We start from the raw sequence: 18,927 nt of genomic DNA on the forward strand, positions 1-18,927 counted from the left end.
CGTGCTCCCAGGTCAGAGCCCCCCCCCACGTGCTCCCATGCCCCAGCCCCCCACTACCACCCTGCACCTGCTCCCAGGTCAGAGCCACCCTGCATGTGCTTCCAGGCACCACCCTGTCCCCCACTACCACCAGGCACCTGCTCCCAAGCACCCCCAACGTGCTCCCATGCCTGAGCCCCCCACTACCACCCTGCTCCCACCCTGCATATGCTTCCAGGCACCCCGCAGTCCCCCACTACCACCCTGCACCTGCTCCCAGGCACCCCCCCACGTGCTCCCATGCCCCAGCCCCCCACTACCACCCTGCACATGCTCCCATGCTGGGGAGATGCTGAGCTTTGTCACTTGTGACAGATATCACCTCGGAGCTGCACACAACTGCCTTGCCCCTCGGCAGGAAGGTAACCAGCAGGACACAAAGGGGACTGAGGAGCAATGAGGAGATGCGGGGGGCAGCGAAATATTTCAGTAGGGGGAGTACAAGGGGTGCTCCCCAAAGAGTTTTTAACCTTCCTCCTGCCCCATCAGAAATTATTACTCCTCCCTGCAAAATGCCAGTCACCCCGTTCTCTCCTTGCTAGCCTCTGCCCCTAGGGGTACCTGTCAGATGGGCACTGCCAGGGACACTTCTGCCCCTGGGGCCCAGCAGCAGCCATGGAAAATGGAGGAGAATTACAGACCGAAGAGGGGGCCCCACCTTCTAATCCCTCCCTGCATGGAAGCAATGGAGCTGGGCAGGGAGGAAAGGCAAGGGAGGGGCCCAGGACCTCAAGCAGTGAATAGGGCCCCAGGACCAGAGGGACTCAGAGTGAGCAACTGGTTTGGGGGAGTGTGATAAATGTGGGGGGAGCTCCCTTTTATGGACACCCACCCAGCCAGTAGCTATAAAATCCCTTTTAGTAGCTGTTCTCTAATTGATCTATCTGTAAAGGGTTTAAAAGTCTCACTGCTATGCATAGGTAAAAGGAAGTGAGTGGGCACCTGGCCAAAAGAGCCAATGGGAAGGCTGGAACTTTTAAAAATTGAAACAAGACTCCCCTTTTGCCTCTCTGTGTTGTTCTCCTGGGGAGAGGCAGGCAGGGCAGGGCTATGCTGTAAGAAGTTTGGGCCACGTATGAAAAATCATCAGTATCATACCTAGAAACTACCAATTTAAAACCCCAGATATGTAAGTAGATCAGGAAATGTCTAGGAAGACATGATTAGGTTTATCCCTTTTATTTCTTTGTGGCTTGTGGATTCCTCTGTGCTAACCCCAGGTGCTTTTGTTTTGCTTGTAACCTTTAAACTGGACCTCAAGAGAGCTATTCTTGATGCTTAATCCTTGTAGGTTTTGGGTTTTTTTTTAAATCTAGCAATAGCTTGAGTTCCCAGATGTATTTTCTTTTATTCTTTTTTGTTGTTGTTGAAGGGTTAAAAACCAAGTGCATTTTATATAACAACCTGGTATATGGATTATGCCAGCTCTTTCTCAGACCCAAAGTCCAGAGTTTGGTCTAGAGACCAGAGGCCTAGCAAATAGTGATTAGCTAAGAGAAAGCTGGGTAAACAGATAATCTTGTGTTTGCTAAAATAGGCCTGGTCAGCAAATTCCCAGGTGTTGGAGCTAAGAACTAAATAATTGTGTCTTATTCAGAGTTGCAAATTGAAGACAGGATCCCTGTTCCTATTGTGTCAGTCTCTTCTGTAGGGAATGTTCACAGATCCAACCTTGAGTTTATGAAAAGTTGGCACATGTCAGTATAAGATATGGCATCCTTCCACCTCCCTTCCCAGGGACCAGTGCCTGCCTTAAGACATAAAGGGGACAATCTTTATTGCCATATACTTTCACTGTTTCTTTGCTTTAACCCCTATGAATGTACCTGGTGGACAATCAAAGGAGTTGCTCCATTCCTATGGACCCCAAATCAGAATTCAACATATATATTTTATACTAATAACATTTTATCAAAGTATTAATTAAATGTTAACTTGTTTATTTGAGACCATGGGCGGAGACATTATGTAAACTTTTAACCATTGGCTAATGTGCTATCTTGTCTTGCTGCAAAACCTATCCCAGGGTGTGGAACTGCCTACCCCGTCACTTTCTCCTGCCCATGGAAAATCTATATATTCTATTGTAATCAATTGATTGGCAGTGTCTCTGAGCCTAATAAACAAGGTGACACTCCGCCAGCACTGTGTGTAATAAACTCCTATGCTTGACCTCTACACGGTGTGGATTTATGTCCTTCATTTGTTAATAAAATTTATTTTCTAAAGAGCAGAATTGGATTTTTGTGTCTTAAGAGGTTTGTGCACGTTTTTTTAATTAGCTGGTGGCAACAGCTGATTTCCTTTTTTTTTTTCTTTCTCAGCTCTTCCCCAGAGGGTGTGTATGTGAAAGGGCTTGAGGGAATCCCACAGGAAGGAATTCCCAAGTGCGCCTTCCTAAGTTCTCGAAGGGTTTCTGCGCTCGGGTGGTGGCAGCATCTACCAATCCAAGGTCAGAGAAAAGCTGTAACCATGGGAGTTTAATACAAGTCTGGAGTGGCCAGTATTAATTTTTAGAATCCTTGTGGGCGCCAGAGTGGGGAATCAGCTTTGACAGGGAGAAATGGGGGCAAGAGGCTGAAGGGGTTCAGACTCTGTCAGCAGTGGGGAGAGATACCTGGAGCAGAGGGGCTTATACCAATATGGAGAGGTGGGGGCCAGAGGGGCACAGACCCTCCCATCCAAGGAAGGATAGGTGGGAGAAGGGACTCCTAACAGAAGCCCTATGGGAGGAGGAGTTGGGGTCTGGGCCCTACCTTCTATAAGCAGGTCCTTGGAGAAGCTCTGGGACCAGGACCTTGGGTTCTTTATTTACTCAAGAAATTCCGTAGGCAAGAGGAACTGCTCCTTCCCTAGTAAGAAGAAGTTTTCCCCTGCCAATACTTGGCCTTTCCCCCAGAAGCAATCCAACCCTACTTGTTGCACAGCTTCTGAGGCCTGACTGTAAGGCCCGGTCTAAACTGCAGGGGGAGGGGGAGATCGATCTAAGATGCAACTTCAGCTATGAGAATAACGTAGCTGAAGTCGGCATATCTTAGATCGACTTAGAATCACTTACTTCATGTCCTCGCGGTGCAGGATCGATGGCTGCCACTCCCCCGTTGACTCCACTTCCGCCTCTCGCCATGGTGGAGTTCCAGAGTTGACGGCAGAACGATCGGGGATCGATTTATCGCATCTACACTAGACGCGATAAATCGATCCCCGATCAGTCACTACCCGCCAATCCGGCGGGTAGTGTAGATGTACCCTAAGATGCATGGTCCAAAGCTCAGCATGTTGGGAGAAGGAGTAGCAGGAGAGAAAAAAAGAGGTCACAAGCACCAGAGAGGACAACAGCATCAGAGGTTTCAGCCAGCAGGAGCATCAGGGGGATCTTGGACTGTGGTCAGGAGTAGAAGGGGAAAGGGACACTGATGGGTGGTGGGGAGCATAGGCACTTGGAGGTGATTGGGCCAGGAATGGTTGGGGTGGGTTCTGAGGGTGCCCTGGGTAGCAGCTCTCTCCTGGGTTGTATTCTGGTTCTTCTTTACATAGCTTGGGTCTCAGCAGCTGATGTGGGGAGAACGAGCTGTTGTAAATAGTTAACAGGTGTAATTTTTAAGGAGATATCCATTATCATATTAATTTTCCTGCCTACTTTAGCCAAAAAGGATTGTATCCTGGAACAATCCCAAAACATGTGAGCTGATGTGACTTAGGGGGACCCACATTTCCAGCAGCAGTCAGTTTTGGCAAGGTCCATGCCAGTGTGAATGAAATCAGCTTTGTGCTGAATCAGCTTTAATAATCATAGCTCAATAGTAGAGTTTTTGATGTTTTGCGAGACACTCCCCATTTGCTAGGTTTCCAGGATATACACAAATCTTTGTTCTAGGCCTGCAGGAAATCTAAATTAGGGAGGATCATATGAGCCAGGAAGTTGTAACAATCCACAGCTAGTTGAGTGAACCTATGGGGCTCTCTACACATTAACAACAATGCTTGTCATGACTCCTTGACTGACCTGGCAGCTAAAAAAGTGGGTAACATTTCAGAGAAGAAGGACCTCGGACAAATTTGAAAATATTTGATCTGACTTTTTAGAAATTTTTTATTCATTTCTAGCAGATGGAAACTGAGATGTTGCTCTCCTTTCCCCTCCCAGATCCATTCCTTCTTTTCCTTTTCCTCCCTTTCCATTCCTTTGTTTTTGTCTTTTTTGTTCTCTACTGATTTTTGGAAACAAATGATCAAGTAGGAGACACTGAATGTGGGGGAAAGCAGCCACTTATTTTCCTCTTGCTTCCCAACTCATTCCCTTAAAAAGCCAACCCTATTCCCTTTGCTGCTAAGTTCTCCACACAACTGTGCATGAAATCATAGCTGCTATGTGGGGGAGTGTCATGCAAGAGATGTGACACTTGGCAGACCACTCCAAGTATCCACAACTTGTTATGAAGTGTCTTGCTATATATGTGTTTCAATGAGATAATTAGACCCATAAATGCTTGCAATCTCCCTCATTCCAGTTGACTCCGCTGGCTATCACTAGAGTTCAGAGTGTGTGCATGTAGGCCTTTCCCTGCACTCCCATGATAAAACCCCACACACGAAGGAGAAAGAGGACCTAAAAAACTCTGCTTGGTAAATTCACTGTTTAGTACCAAATTATCCTAGTTTTATGCACATTTGATGTCCCTCTCACTTCTCTTGTTCAAAATTATTTACATCAAAAATACAGAATAATCAAAGGGAGGTTATAGAAAGACTTATTTACTCTAAAGGAATGAAGAGCATAGCATTTGAAATATCCTAGATTAATAAATGTTTCCCACATTTGGGCTTTGGCTGGTTGAAAGGTAGATTCCTTTCCCTCCCTGAGTGCTTGTAACATACTATGGAGATAGGATGGCACACAGCCAAAGTTCATATGGCATTAATTTTTTCTACAAGTATTGTGGTTTGGGAGAGGAACATGTCATGTTGGGTAACTGCTCCCCAGATCTGGCCCCCTTCTCTCCCAATATATCTTAGCCCCCCAATTCACAGAGGCTTGACTGGGTAGGGGCTATAAGAGGAGAAGGGAGATGTCACAGAGCTGCTAGTTTTGCTTTACATACAGACCTACTGCATGATATCAATGCATTAATGGACAGAAGCTTGCAGTCCTCCATGTTATCTGTTGCGTACAAAACAGCACTGAAAAAAAAGTGTGTGATACCTCTGGGCTGAGCCAGTTGGTCTTATTTTCTGTGTGTTTGCCTTGTTCACAACAGTTGTTTCACTTTGCAGAAATGTTTGAAATGTTGTTTTATAATTTGAAAACTGCAATTATTTCAACCATTATAGTGCTTAGCCATGATTGTTTGAAACATGTCCAGGAAAGGTTGATTGTAGTACTGCATGGGCACACAAGTATGTTGACATGTTCCATGGAAGTTTTGATGAGGAGACTGGAATTGCAGTAAATCTCGTGGCCTCTGACTGTGCATCAGCTGTAGCATTTATAAAATTCAGAGAAATAAAGCACTTTTATTTATATGGCTAAGTTGCATAAAAGCAGGAAAATACTGCGGGGATGGGGCTATTGTACAAATACTATGAAAGCATTGGGGTTCAGAGAGAGGCTGACATTACTGGGTGTCATTACTCCGGTGGTCAGAAGAGTGAGGAAAATGGGTTACCAAGGGTAAACCATAAATCTTGTCACTAAGGAGAACAATCAACGGCGCTGAAGGTAATGGAAAAGTGGCATAAAATGGGTTGTACTGTATTTGTGCATCATCTTGGTGTCCCCTTTTGTGAAGTGCTGAGTGCTTTCAACTGACTTCAGTCCAACGGGAGTTGAAGACACTCAGCACTTCCAGGAGTTGTTCAGCACCTTGCAAGATCAGGCCCTTATTTGGCTATTAGTAATATTTTATACCATAAATAATTACTTATATAGCAGCAAGAGTACTGCTCAGCTACATCTTAAGGTAATACAGTTGGGTCATATGCAGTACTTCATAGTGAATGTTCCAAGGGTAGGAAAACTACTTAAGCAGATCCTCAGCTACTGTAAATCATCATAGCTCCATTGACGTTCATGAGCCAGGAAGATTTCTTCATTGTTCTTAGAGCTTCCTGAGAACACTATTAGCAAAATAAGTGTGGGTCAAAATTGGTATTTCAAGCTCTTGCTTAGACGTTAGGAGGAAATACTACTGCTTTGACCTGAGGGGTTAGCTCAGTGGTCCACAAACTTTTTATGTCATGCCCACCCCTTACTTGTAATGTAATCTGCTTGCACACACACACCCCTGGGAGCGGGGTAAGGGAACAGAGCCGCGGCCGGAGCTGTGGCCAGGAGCCGCAGTCAGAGTTGGGCCTGGGAACTGCAACCTGGAGCAGGGTCAGGAGCCAAAACTGGGGCCTCAGCTGGGGCTGGAGCAGAGCTGGGGTCAGAGTGGGGTTGGGTGGCGCTCCCTGCCTGCCCCCAATGGAGGTTAGCCCGGACCCTGCCACCCCCCACAGAACATTCTTCTGCAACCCCTTCAGGGGCACACTCCACAGTTTGGGGACCACTGTGTTAGCTAATATTTGGGGCCTCGCAGGGGGAAAAGCTGTTGATAAGAGTTGGGTATTTCTTTGGTGCAATCCTGTTTATTTTCAAAGAAAGTATACCACGTCCTGTTTCTTTGAATACAGGAGAAGCAAACAACAGTGGTCAGTTTCCTTTCTCACAATTTCCAAGTCTACCCTGGCAGTGCTTTCTGTGCCCCTCAGTATCTGTTCCCTCAAAGGCCATGCTGTCCGCTGACTTCCTGCCTCTCACCCAGCTACAGTCAATCCTAGGGTTACCAACCCTCCAGGATTGGCCTGGAGTCTCCAGGAATTAAAGATACACCTTTAATGAAAGAGAGCATATCTTGGCAGAGATTCTTCCTGAAAGGGCTCATGTTCTGAAGTGCATTTCTTTCTGCTCCATCTGCACCTTTCACAGAAAACACCTTTGTATGACTTTCAGCTAGACCTGTAATAAATAAAAGGTTCAACATCTGCTGTGAAAGAAGAAAGCATGTACACAGTATTCCTGTTGATAATTTTAAGTTCCATGCAGCATCTGTGCCTGTTTTGTTACAGGACAGGACATAAAAGCCTCCAATATTTATTAAACAAACAAAAAAGCTAAGGTTAAACATTTTAAAGACATAAAACATGTGGAAATGCAGAGCTAAAGGGATACACGTCAACTTGAAATCTAGCTAAACATAACTTAAAGTAGTTTCAGGAATTAAATCTGCTTCTGATGACTCTGCTTTACAATCACATTTTCAATTTTATTTAATGCTTTTTTTCCTCACCAATAGCTGTGTGAAAGGCCCTCATATATTCAGTTTGTCAAATGGAAATAGCAACCACTCATTTTGAAATCAGAAATAATTTATATAGAACTCAAATCTGCCATGACCTCCTGCACAGAACCTCTTTGAAGACCTCTTTGATTAGTTTTCTTGCACATCTTTCACTTCTAGCTTTTAGCGTTTGAAAAGTTTGGTAGGTGCTATTAACAAAGAGTGTGAAATCAAATGGCTGTGATTTTATATGTTGCCTGGAGGCATCTGCCTGTTTCTTGGTGTGTTGAAGGCAAGGGAGCTGCTCATGGCAGACTGACAATGCAGATCTGCTCTGAAAAGCGACTCTAAAAATGACATCCCGGTGTTCAGTACTTACTGTTGTTCAATAAATAAATGTGCCCAGTCTACAAGTTAAATGTTTAATTTTTTTCTGACTCTCAGCTATGGAACCGTAGTTTTTCCTGTGGGAATCAAATCAGTTTCTTTCCTTCTCACACGTTACTTATAATAAAAGGTTCTGCAAACTATTTTATGCCCCCAGTAACACCTCAGCAAACACACTATCTTCAGTAGGTTTGCACAGTGTAACTGACTGTACCTTAGTTAACAAGTCTGTAGATGCTGCACAAGGAGAAATAGAATTCTGCTGTGTCTGGCCTAGTTGGATGAGATCTGCAGGCTTCACAAAAATTAAAGCAGTAAACAAATATTTTACTGGAGAGAGAAGTGTTAACAGACACCATAATATGCAGAAGAAAACGTAGGAGGAGGTAATGATCTCCTCCTCTTTCGTAATGTGCATAAACTATTTAGTACCTCCCCTTAGAGTCAATCCATGGTTGTTCAAAGAAAGGGATCAATTTCTATCTCAATGGAGGGGAAGAAAGAAAAAATAGTTTTGCCATTGACTTCAGTGAGGCTTCAGGATTTCTCCCTCAGAATTCAGCTGCATAATGCAGGGAAGAAATATGTTGTAATTGTTCAGTGCATAGTATAGAACAGGAGAAGTTATTTACATGAATTCTCCACCTCCTGTTAGTTCCACACTAATGATAGATGATAAAACTTTTTAAAAGGTTCAGCAGGCTCACAACTTTTTCTTAAGTTGCTGAGTCAGTGAAGAAATGACTTCCATTGCTTCAGGTGCATTGCTCAGCCCAGAGCCCTTTAGAAACCATAAAATATTTCTAATTAATTATGCCTATTCAATTAGTGAGCCAAACTCATGAATACATTTCAGTGGTGACCTTTTTCCCCATAATGAGGCCTGATCCGGTGCTACTGAAGTCAATGGGAGTCTTTCCTTGATTGCAGTAGGTGCTGAATTGGTGTCTTGGGGTGGAGGGGCATAGGGGACCAGAACAAAGCAAAAGCTAATGGTGCTACCCTGGATGGAGGTATAGTCAGGACAAGCTTGGGATATGCTGATACAGAGCATCCTCTATAACCTAAAGCTGACTTCTTCAAGGGAAAACTCAAGGTTTCTCAACCTGCTGTCCCTCAGAATGCTCTTCCAGGGTTGAAAGATCAAACTGACTGATGGAGGCATCATTTGCAATCCTCTGTGTGTCTGTCTGAGTGAGTTTAAAGTTGATTTTAAAGAGTGTTGTCCTTTTAGAAAGTATATTCTAAAATGCATTGTTCCAGTCATTCCTTTAATTTGTTTAGTTTTTGCCTGTTAACAGTAAAACCATATCCAATGCTAATTATTCATGAATGATGTGGGGGGTTTTTTCCTAAGAAATTAATTTTCATCATTTATAGAAAATGTGAAGGAAACAGAAGTATTAGCACCCAAATTTAGGTGAGATCATATCAATGCCACCTACAAGCAAAAACATTTTTTAAAATAATTAGCGTGTTTGGTTTTGTTGCTTTAACGAAGAGGCTAAATATAGGAAAACAGATGTATAGGAATGACCATCTCTTTGAGGAGAACAGTGTCTTAAGAGGCATTTGTTCAATTCCCTCTTATCTGTGAAAGTCCATAACAATATGAAAAGACATATACTTCAGCAATAGCTGTACTTCCTGAAATGAAATAAACAAAAATATGGTATGATATAATAATGGAGAGGGGTCAATTCAACCACAGGAAAACAATATAAGAATAGACTCAAGAGTTAAGAGGAAAAAAAAGTCAGCATATAGTTAAAATAAACAGATTCAAAATTGTAGCTCTGGATCTGATCAGTTCTGAACTTGAAGGAAGTGGAGAATCTGATTTCAATAGACTGATGTTGGGGTGTAAGTAGCTTCTTGCAGGAACTGGCTTGCAATAGTTAGCAGAGCTGATAATGACCTTTCAGAGAGGTAAGAAGGAACAACCTCTTATTCAGATACAGTCTGCAAAACTTCTAAAATGTGATAAGGTCTTTTAGGTAAACTGTAGGTCTCTGTGCTATGCCTCAGTTTTGGACATGAGTGATAATGTACCCAAGAGACCCTTGTTAAAAATTCCCCTACTAAACTGATGCAAGATTTATGTGAATCCCTGCTGCTGGATTCTCCCTCTCTTCTGATAATTACTAAATCATCCCTGCTGAAGATGATTATCCCTTGGGTATTATAAAATACTTTTGAAAAATAAGCTTTTTTTTTTTCTCCTTTTGCTGAGCATTAGATTGCTCCAATAGCAGTTTGAACAAAGTTTCTAGCTGCTAAGCATAATACGTGTGCACTTAAGATAAATGCTGAAGCAACTGTAAAATATATAAAGAATATATGTGTGGGGCAAGATTATCAGCAGGTATAAATCAGAATAGCTCCATTTAAGTCAATGGATTTACACTGATTTGCACCAGCTGAGAATCAGGCTCAATGAGTTACTATCAAGCCCTAACTTAACAGAAGATGTTTTACCTTTCTTCAAATGAGTACTTTGGGCCAATTCTACTCCTGCTTAGGGCCTGATCCATTGACTTCCTGGGGCTTTGGTGCTAATCCTTAAACCTGTGTGAACCAAGTAACTTTAAATTATCATGAGGAGGATTCAGTCTTTACTTCTGGACATGTGAATAATAATATGTAGCTTTCATATAGCACATTTCATCTTCAGTCCTGAAGTTCTTGCATACACAAGCTCTATGTGACTTGCAGCCCTTGCACACCAAAACTGCTGTCTCCATTCACAGCTGAGCCCAACCTTAGTAGTAGCACATAAAAGAAAAGAAGTAAGCCAGAAAGAATGCAGATTCCTCTGGAATTCTGAAAAATAGGAGAATATTTGTTATTTATTTGTATTCCACTAGTGCCCTGTGGCCCCAGTGAGTATCAGAAACCCCATGTGCTAGGTGCTGTACAAACACACATAGCATTAGAAGTAGCCCTGACTATAAAGTGAGATTAAATATACATGTGGTGCAGCCACTAAACCTGCTTTTTTGGGAAGTAAAGGAAAAATATATTAATTTAGGACAGAGAGGTCCCAAGCATATGGAGACATGTATTGAAATTGTTTGTGCCCGGAGTACTCTCGAATTAGATTATGCTGAAATTGTTTTGAGACTAAAACCAAAGTGAAGTAAATGACAAGTCATTCACTTAAATGGGCTGTACCAAGATTCATCCTTACATATTTTCCATGTAAGTCCCTCAAGAAACATTACCTGGCTGTTTCTATTTGATCATATTAAGAAGAGATACAAGTGTCTTTCCATATGCTGCAGTATAGATACACCATTGTAAATAGGGGAAGGAAGTCTTAGCTCAACGAACTATGTCTGTGGCTCAAACTTGCAGTTCTGCAAAACTCCCATTGATTGCCATGGGAGTTTGGGCTGAATAGATTAAAGTTAAGTAGAGTAAGATGAAGTACCTGGCTGCTTCTAATTCCAATATAATGAACATACCATCCCCAAATAGTAGCGTTTATTTTAAATCCCTTTTTGTGTACATGTAACAGTAACTATAATTCCAAATGAAAAAATATACATATATTTTTTTTCGTTTCAACATGCCTAGTCTCTGCTAATTCTTATCTTCAGTGTTTCACAGTGAGGAGCTAAAATAACGTCTTAAGAAAATATGTTTTGGTATTAAAAATACTTCAAATGTTCATTAGCAAATCATGTTTTGAGGTGTTAGTTTGCTGATGTTGAAATCCAATAACCTACATTGGGATTAAAACTGTCTTTTTCAATTATATGATCATTGATTTCATGCAAATAGGAAAGCTCCTTTCTAGACATTAATAATCTCATCTTTATTATAGATCATTTCCTATTCACAAGTTAGATGAAAATATATGTGTCCTCATTGTACTGTACTGGCTTTGCATATTTGGAAATGTTAGGAAAGATGAACAGAATAGGAAAGTGGTTGTATGTAGCATGGTACCCTTAATACAGCAATAAGAGTTCCCTGAAAAACTAGCCAGAGACTAGCACTAACATATTTAGTACAAAACAATGAGCAAGGATACATGAATACATCCTTCATCAACTACACTATGCATGACAGTGCAATGTAAAATGGAGGTCAGATATTCATTCCAATCATTGGGCAGGAGTTTGAAATAGTGTAGTTTTGGTTTGCTGAACATTTTTTGTTTTGGGTTGACCCAAGACAATTTTTTTTTTGAATCAGCCCTGAAACCAAAAGATCAGTTATTCACACAGCTCTACTTATTTCCTTTTGCACTGACTTCACTACACTTGAGTTTTGAGTATGGTGAACTTGGAGAACTTGGAGAACTTTTTAAAAAGCAAAACTAGGTGATTTTCCCAAAGTAAGTGATCTTCCTCAGTTTCCTATCATCCGATTTCAACCCTCAGAAGGAAAATCTTGATTTGAAAGCACATTTTGATAGAGCAAGTAAAACTTATTCCTGTGGGCTAGATTTTATGATGCATGCATTTAATTTTGCCACAGATTAATGCTCTTTTCCTCTTATACTCATGCACCCACTACATAATATAATACATCAGCAGCAGGAGGGTAAGATATTCTAGCTTTTTATTAACTATAAATAATTCTTAAGCATACAGAGGATATGAAAGAATTTACTGTCTGCTTATGGTCTGCTGCAGAGTGTTGGGCCAGGAAAAGTAAAGATAAACTTATCTTGTATTCAGTTCCTGGCAATAATTTTCTGTGTAAAGTTCCTCCATTTTTATAGCGAATGTATTTAAAACCAAAGAGCTAATACCTTACATTTATTGAATTGACTTTGATTTGTTAACTTCAACAAAATAAGAGCCATCCGGAGCACATAATCCAAAAGCATTCATAGGTTGTTGAAGGTTTTTTTTTAGTATCACTGAAAAGGTTTAAGAGAAACATCTGTTTTATTTTGAGGGCTGTTCAAAAGGAAGAGAGAAAGGAAGGTCTAGTGCAGAGGTTTTCTATCTGTGGGGTGTGGCTCCCTAGCGGGGTGTGGAGTAACATGAGGGGGGGGGCATGGCTGAGGCCTGAACCAGCCCCCACAGAGGGTGGGGAAGGAGTTCCGCCCAGCTCCACTCCTGGGCCTGGCTGCTGGCCCCATTGCAGGAGATCTGCTCCCAGCCAAGGCTGCCAGCCCCTCGCCCACAGTCCTGTTTGGCCACCCCGCACCCAGGATTCCGTGCCCAGCTGTGGCTGCAGGCCTTGGAAAACAGTCTGCTCTTGCCCTCACCCTCAGCTGTGACCCCAGCCCTTACCTCTGTCCGCATCCCCCCCTCCCAGAAGCACAGCCTTCCTCCCAGCTCCGAAAGGCATGGACGGGATAAGGGTGAGTTCAAGGTAAAAAGCTTGGGGATGACTTGGTCTAGTGGCTAAGGTGCTAGCTTGGGAAGTAAGAGATGTAGGTTCAATTCCTAACTCTGCTAGAGACTTCCTGTGTGACCTTACAGTGTGATTCCATGAACAAAAAGGGAGGATCTAAGTCCTGTTTTTAGGCACCACTGCAGTACACAACATTACCACTCAGCTGCCACCTATGTTTCTGCCTCTGAGCATGCGCACTGATGCCTCACTCTAGGCATCCAGATGCTTATCTCCTGCCTAAGCCCCAGAGCGATTCAGAAACTGGGGAAGATAGACATTCAGCCCCTTAAGTGGTGTATAGGGGCCGGGCAGTGCTCAAAGGCTGCCTACCAGGTTGGTCCTTTCAGGTGAGTTCACACAAAACAGCTGCGGGGAGGAGGAGGCAGCTCTCCCTTACAACCCTTAGCCTAGTGGGTAGGGTACTCACCCAGGGTGTAAAGGGGCCCCTTCTCTTGAGGGGGAGAAGGGATTTGAGCAGGGATCTGCCACCTCTGAGGTGAGTGCCCTGAATTGCCATACCTAAGTTCCTTCATGGATCTGAGCCTCAGTGGCTCAGTTCCCCTCTTTTAAAATGAGGCTCATAGTTCTTCCCAACCTCACAGAATGAATCCTTCACCTGGCTGATGCACTTTGACTTAACTCAGGCTGTGATCTGAGAGACCCCCGACTGAGCTGACTTTTTATAGATAACATTCCTACTTGGTCAACTCCTCAAAGATGCAAGTTGACAGAACAAACCAGAGTCAGGAGTGGTAGAGTGACGGGGGGGGGGGGTGATAGCAGCCACTTCCCCAGTATTTCAGCAATGAGGTCAAAGACCAAGAGATCCCATCAGAGGGCACCTAAAGGGCTCCCAGGATTTGTTGGCAAAAGGGAACAGTGATAAAACTAGATGATTTGCTAGGAAACAGGTTTCACCAGCTTTTACTTTGAGTTTTTGAGTTCTTATGAACTTGAAATTCCAGAAACTCCAGTTATACATCAGTATTTAAAATAGATTCCTTTAGTGGAGTCATGAGCAACTTTCATTATAGGGATATATCAGTGATAATCGGTTCAAGGTGCAACTTTGTTTGCAGCATCACTGTAATTCAGTGGCAGAGTTTCCTCACATAATCCAACAACAAAGTACACAGCAAGAGCTTCCCACAAGGATTCTAATAACAGGAAGCTTTATGTAAACAAGCTACAAATGAAAAAGGGCTTTGGAGGGTCTCCATTTGTAGATGGATGGGGCATGATAGACAAAGAGAGTCTCTTAAAAGGGTCAGAGAATTTCAGCAGGGTAATACACACTAATAATAATAAACCACCATTTTCTTATTTATGAATGACAGAATTCTTCTATCTTACATCTACTCATCAAAGTACCTTGTGTGGTGGCTAAATATTTAGAATGGGATTTCCAAAGCATCTAAAGGAGTAGATACTTTACACCTATTAATTTTATGTGACAGATGTATGCCCTTGGGTGCTTTTGAAAATCTTCCCTTTAAATAATACATTCTTTTGCACTTTCTCTGGTGTAAATTAACCTTGTCAGTAAAGCTCTGTTATTATAGAGTACAAAGGTTGCTTTAAAGGAAGTTCTGCCTGGGCATTTCTGAAGGGCTATGTCTCTATCCTTACTATATTGAGGAAGGAAAAGATGACATGCATCTGACACTGTTTACTGGTTTTGGGTCACGAAGTGAGACTGTGAGATGATTCTGTAAGAAATTTCTCAGAGAAATTCTGACTGTGTGCAAAAGTGAAAGGGCCTTTAGACCCTAGCCAGTAGGAAATAATTTTAGATACAATCAATGAATCACAGAGACCATTTTGCATCTGTGTAAGAAGACCTGAGGGTGTGTGCTGATCTCTGAAGGACACACTACAGAATTAGGGACAATTTCTCACTTCCTTGTGGATTTTTGTTCCATGATTGCTGACTCTCTTTCTCTATTATCTGTAACTTAATTTTCTGTTTCTATAACTATGATGTAGTAGCATTAGGTTAAATTATAATCGAAGGACACACTAAGAGTGTTCTTCACTTGCAAATTATCACAACAGCTAATAGGCCACAATGCATAATTTAATCATATAAAAAGCAACAAAGAGTCCTGAGACATGCGTCTGACAAAGTGGGTATTCACCCACGAAAGCTTATGCTCCAATACATCTGTTAGTCTATAAGGTGCCACGGGACTTTTTGTTGCTTTTTACAGATTCAGACTAACACGGCTACCCCTTTGATACTTAATCATATAAAGACATTTGTAATATGTATCACTTCTTGTTTGCTATAACAATGGTCTTATGTTAATCAATGGTTTTCTAATGGCAAAACATTCTTGGAAATAAATAGCATGGCCAATTCTTGGAATTATGATATTTTTGGTAATTATGTTCTTAAAGTGTTTAAACAATCCAGACCAAGGGTGAAATTCTGACCCCATGGAAGTCAATGGGAGTTTCGGTATCAGGAAATATTTTTTTTTTTCCTATTGGACCATATTGGTAGGAGCCCAGAGGGTTTTTCACCTTTCTCACCGTATAGTGGAGATAAACTTTAGGCTAAAAGGAGTAAGAATAGGAACTTAATGCGAGGAGGTAATATAGGAATGTGTAGCTAAATGCAGCTTGCGGCCAGTATCCAATATGGATAAAGGCTAAAAGGGCCAGCTCCCAGAGGTAAATGAGACCTGGGATATGGCTGAGAGACCTTTGTCTGGTAAGGAGAAGGGGAGACCTGACATCCTCTAACCCCCATGTGGGTGTGGGGGAAGGGAGAGAGGATTGAGAAATATGCTGAATCCTAGAATATCAGGGTTGGAAGGGACCTCAGGAGGTCATCTAGTCCAACCCCCTGCTCAAAGCAGGACCAATCCCCAGACACACTTTTACCCCAGTTCCCTAAATGTCCCCCTCAAGGATTGAATTCACAATGCTGGGTTTAGCAGGCTAATGCTCAAACCACTGAGCTATCCCTCCCCCTATTAGTTTGAAGAGGGATTACCCCCATTCACAGGTTAGATGGTGATATCCCTGTAACCCCACATTATAGTTCGTGAAATCCATTTATTTGTATCTGAATATTGGTGACATCATAGAAGAATTACTGGAAGACTTCTCGATTCATTCTAGCTTTGGACACTAGCATCTGACCTTCCAGTGATCTGCCTCATGCTATCTATCCATCTCCTCACTGGGAATCCTCTACTATGGTGACCCACCAGAAGATCTTCCCAAAGTGAAGGGTTTGTCTACACGTGCCATTTTTTTTTACCTTGAGCTAATGGATTGCCACATAACTTGAGGTAGTTTACCCTGATAAACCAAACATACTGCTATCCTGGAACAAAGGCTTGGGGAGTGTCCACGTTAACCTTTACAAATGTGTTCATTGCCTTGAGTTAATTAGCAATTAGTTAAATTGAGGTAAAACGGTCTAGTGTAGACATGCCTGAAGTATCAATAGAGATGGCCCAAAATTGAAACCACAGCTATGTCTACATTATAAAGTTCAGTCAACACAAGTTACACTGGTATATAGCCACTGACTTTTGTATAGTGCTCAGGTGCATGCACACTTGGGTGCTTGGTCATCTCTGCATGTACCCACTTAGGTCTTCCGTCCATCGAGATCATGAACTGGTATGTTGTGCTAGCAGCAGAAGGTGAGGCGCAGACCCTAATGGTTGAGGAGGGAGAGGAGAAGCCATTTGCCCCCAAGTCTGGTAAGCCGATGGCCACCATACCTGAGAGGAAGAGGTGTAGAGTGCTAGTGGTCAGGGAATCCCCTGTGAGGGGAACAGAGGCCTCCATGTGCTGACCTGGCTTAATGTCCCAGCAGGTGTGCTGCCTGTCTGGAGCCCAAGTCTGAACCATTATAGAAAGGTTGCCGAGACTCATCTGTCCCTCTAATCATTACCTATGCTCATCCATGTGGGCACCGATGATACTGTTAGATCTGACCCTGAGCAGATCAGCAGTGACTACAAGGCTCTAGGAGGTAGGGTGAAGTGATCAGCAGTGCAGTTGTCCATCCTCCTGATTGAGGGTAAGGGCCCAGGCAGAGACATGCTCACCCTAGAGATGAGTGCATAGCTGTGCAGATGTCAATGGGAGGGCTGCAGGTTCCACAACCATGGAATGCTGTTCCAAGAAGAAGGTCTTTGAGGAAAAGATGGGATCCACCTGACCAAGCAGGGGAAGAGCATCTTCACACACAGACTCACCAACCCTGTGAGAAGGGTTTAAATTAGATTCAAAGGGGGCAGGTGACAGAAGCCCACAGTATTACAAAAGATTACCTTAACAGAGGGTTAGATATTGCGGGGCAGAGGAGACATGGAACATTACAACAGTCATAGCAGAAATGAGGAAAATAAATAGGTGCATTTGCTCAACATCTTAGATGTCTATACACAAATGTAAGGAGTATGGGAAATAAACAGGAAGAACTGGAAGTATTAGTACATAAGCTAAGTTATGACTTACGTGGCATTACAGAGACTAAGTGGGATGAGTCTCCAGACTGGAACATGGGTATAGAGGGGTATATCTTGTTCAGGAAGGACAAGCAGGGTAAAAAGGGAGGAGGTGTTGCATTAGACTTCAAGAATGCATTTCTAGAACAAATAATAGAAATATCCAAAACACAAGACCTGGAAGTAATGGGGGACTTAAAACTACCCAGATATCTGTTGGAAAAGTAATATGGAAAAACACTCAATTTCCAATAAGTTCTTGGAATGTATTGGGACAACTTAGTTCCAGAAAGTGGAGGAAGTAACTAGGGGGATAGGCAATTTAAACTTGATTCTGACGAACAGGAAGAAATCTGAAGGTGGAAGGCAATTTGGGTGAAAGTAATCATGAAATGATAGATTTCATGATTCTAAGGAAAGGAAGAGGTAAGAGCAGCAAAATAAGGACAAAGGGCTTTAAAAAAGCAGATTTTTATCAAAGTCAGAGATGTCCCATTGGAAGAAAATTGGTATGATGTCCCATTGGAAGAAAATCTAAGGGAAAAAGTTGTTCAGGAGACCTGGCAGTTTCTTAAGGAAACAATTTGTAGCTGTGCCTTTAATATTATCACAACACAAAGGAAGGATAAGAGGAATAGTCAGAGGACAAGATGGATGCATCAGAAGCTCTTTAATGACCTGAAAATCAAAAAGGAATCCTACAAAAAGTGGAGACATGGACAAATGTCTTAGGATGAGTACAAAATAATAGCACAAGCATGTAGGAACAAAATCAGAAAGGGTAAAGCACAAAACTTAGCAAGGGACATAAAAGGCAATAAAAAGAGGTTCTTTAAATGCATTTGGAACAAGAGAAAAATGAAGGAAAGTGTCTACTTAGTTGGGAAGAAATTGGGAAGGAAAGCTAATAACTGGTGGTATCAAGAAAGCTGAATTTCTTAACAATTATTTTGCTTCAGTTTTCTCTAAAACTGTTGGTTCTGAACAAGTACTCAACACAGTATTAACAACAAGAAGGAATGGAAGCCAAAATAGGAGAAGAACAAAATAAATAATATTTAGATAAGTTAGATGTAGTCAAATCAGCAGAGCCTGATTAAATTCATCCTAGGGCAGAGGTTCTCAAACTGTGATCCACGGACCACTGAGCTCCATTCAGGTGGTCCACAGATAATTCCCTCTAAGGTGTGCACCTGGGCGGCCGCACACAAGAGAATGAAGGGCTACCCACCTAATTAGTGGAGCATCACAGGCCTGGCTCCACTAATTAGGTGCCTGAACCCTGGAGAAGACACACGTGTAAGGTGAGGTGGTGGCCTTAGGGGGGATAGGGAGGTAGGTGGGAG

General features: G+C 42.5%; 1 long non-coding RNA gene across 3 annotated transcripts in view; it reads left to right on the top strand.

Moving 5' to 3' along the window:
- Positions 1–18,927, top strand: part of LOC120374573 — an 86,458-nt gene that overhangs the window by 41,322 nt on the left and 26,209 nt on the right. The window contains exon 1 of one of the 3 annotated variants that reach the window (XR_005586153.1): positions 8,734–8,939. The exons of the other annotated variants lie outside the window; for them this stretch is intronic. This is a non-coding gene — a long non-coding RNA (uncharacterized LOC120374573). Of the gene's footprint in view, positions 1–8,733; positions 8,940–18,927 lie in introns of those variants that run through there. 3 annotated transcript variants of the gene reach the window in all.

Source organism: Mauremys reevesii, linkage group 11, assembly GCF_016161935.1.
Source record: "Mauremys reevesii isolate NIE-2019 linkage group 11, ASM1616193v1, whole genome shotgun sequence".
In the NCBI taxonomy this organism is placed as follows: Eukaryota; Metazoa; Chordata; order Testudines; family Geoemydidae; genus Mauremys; species Mauremys reevesii.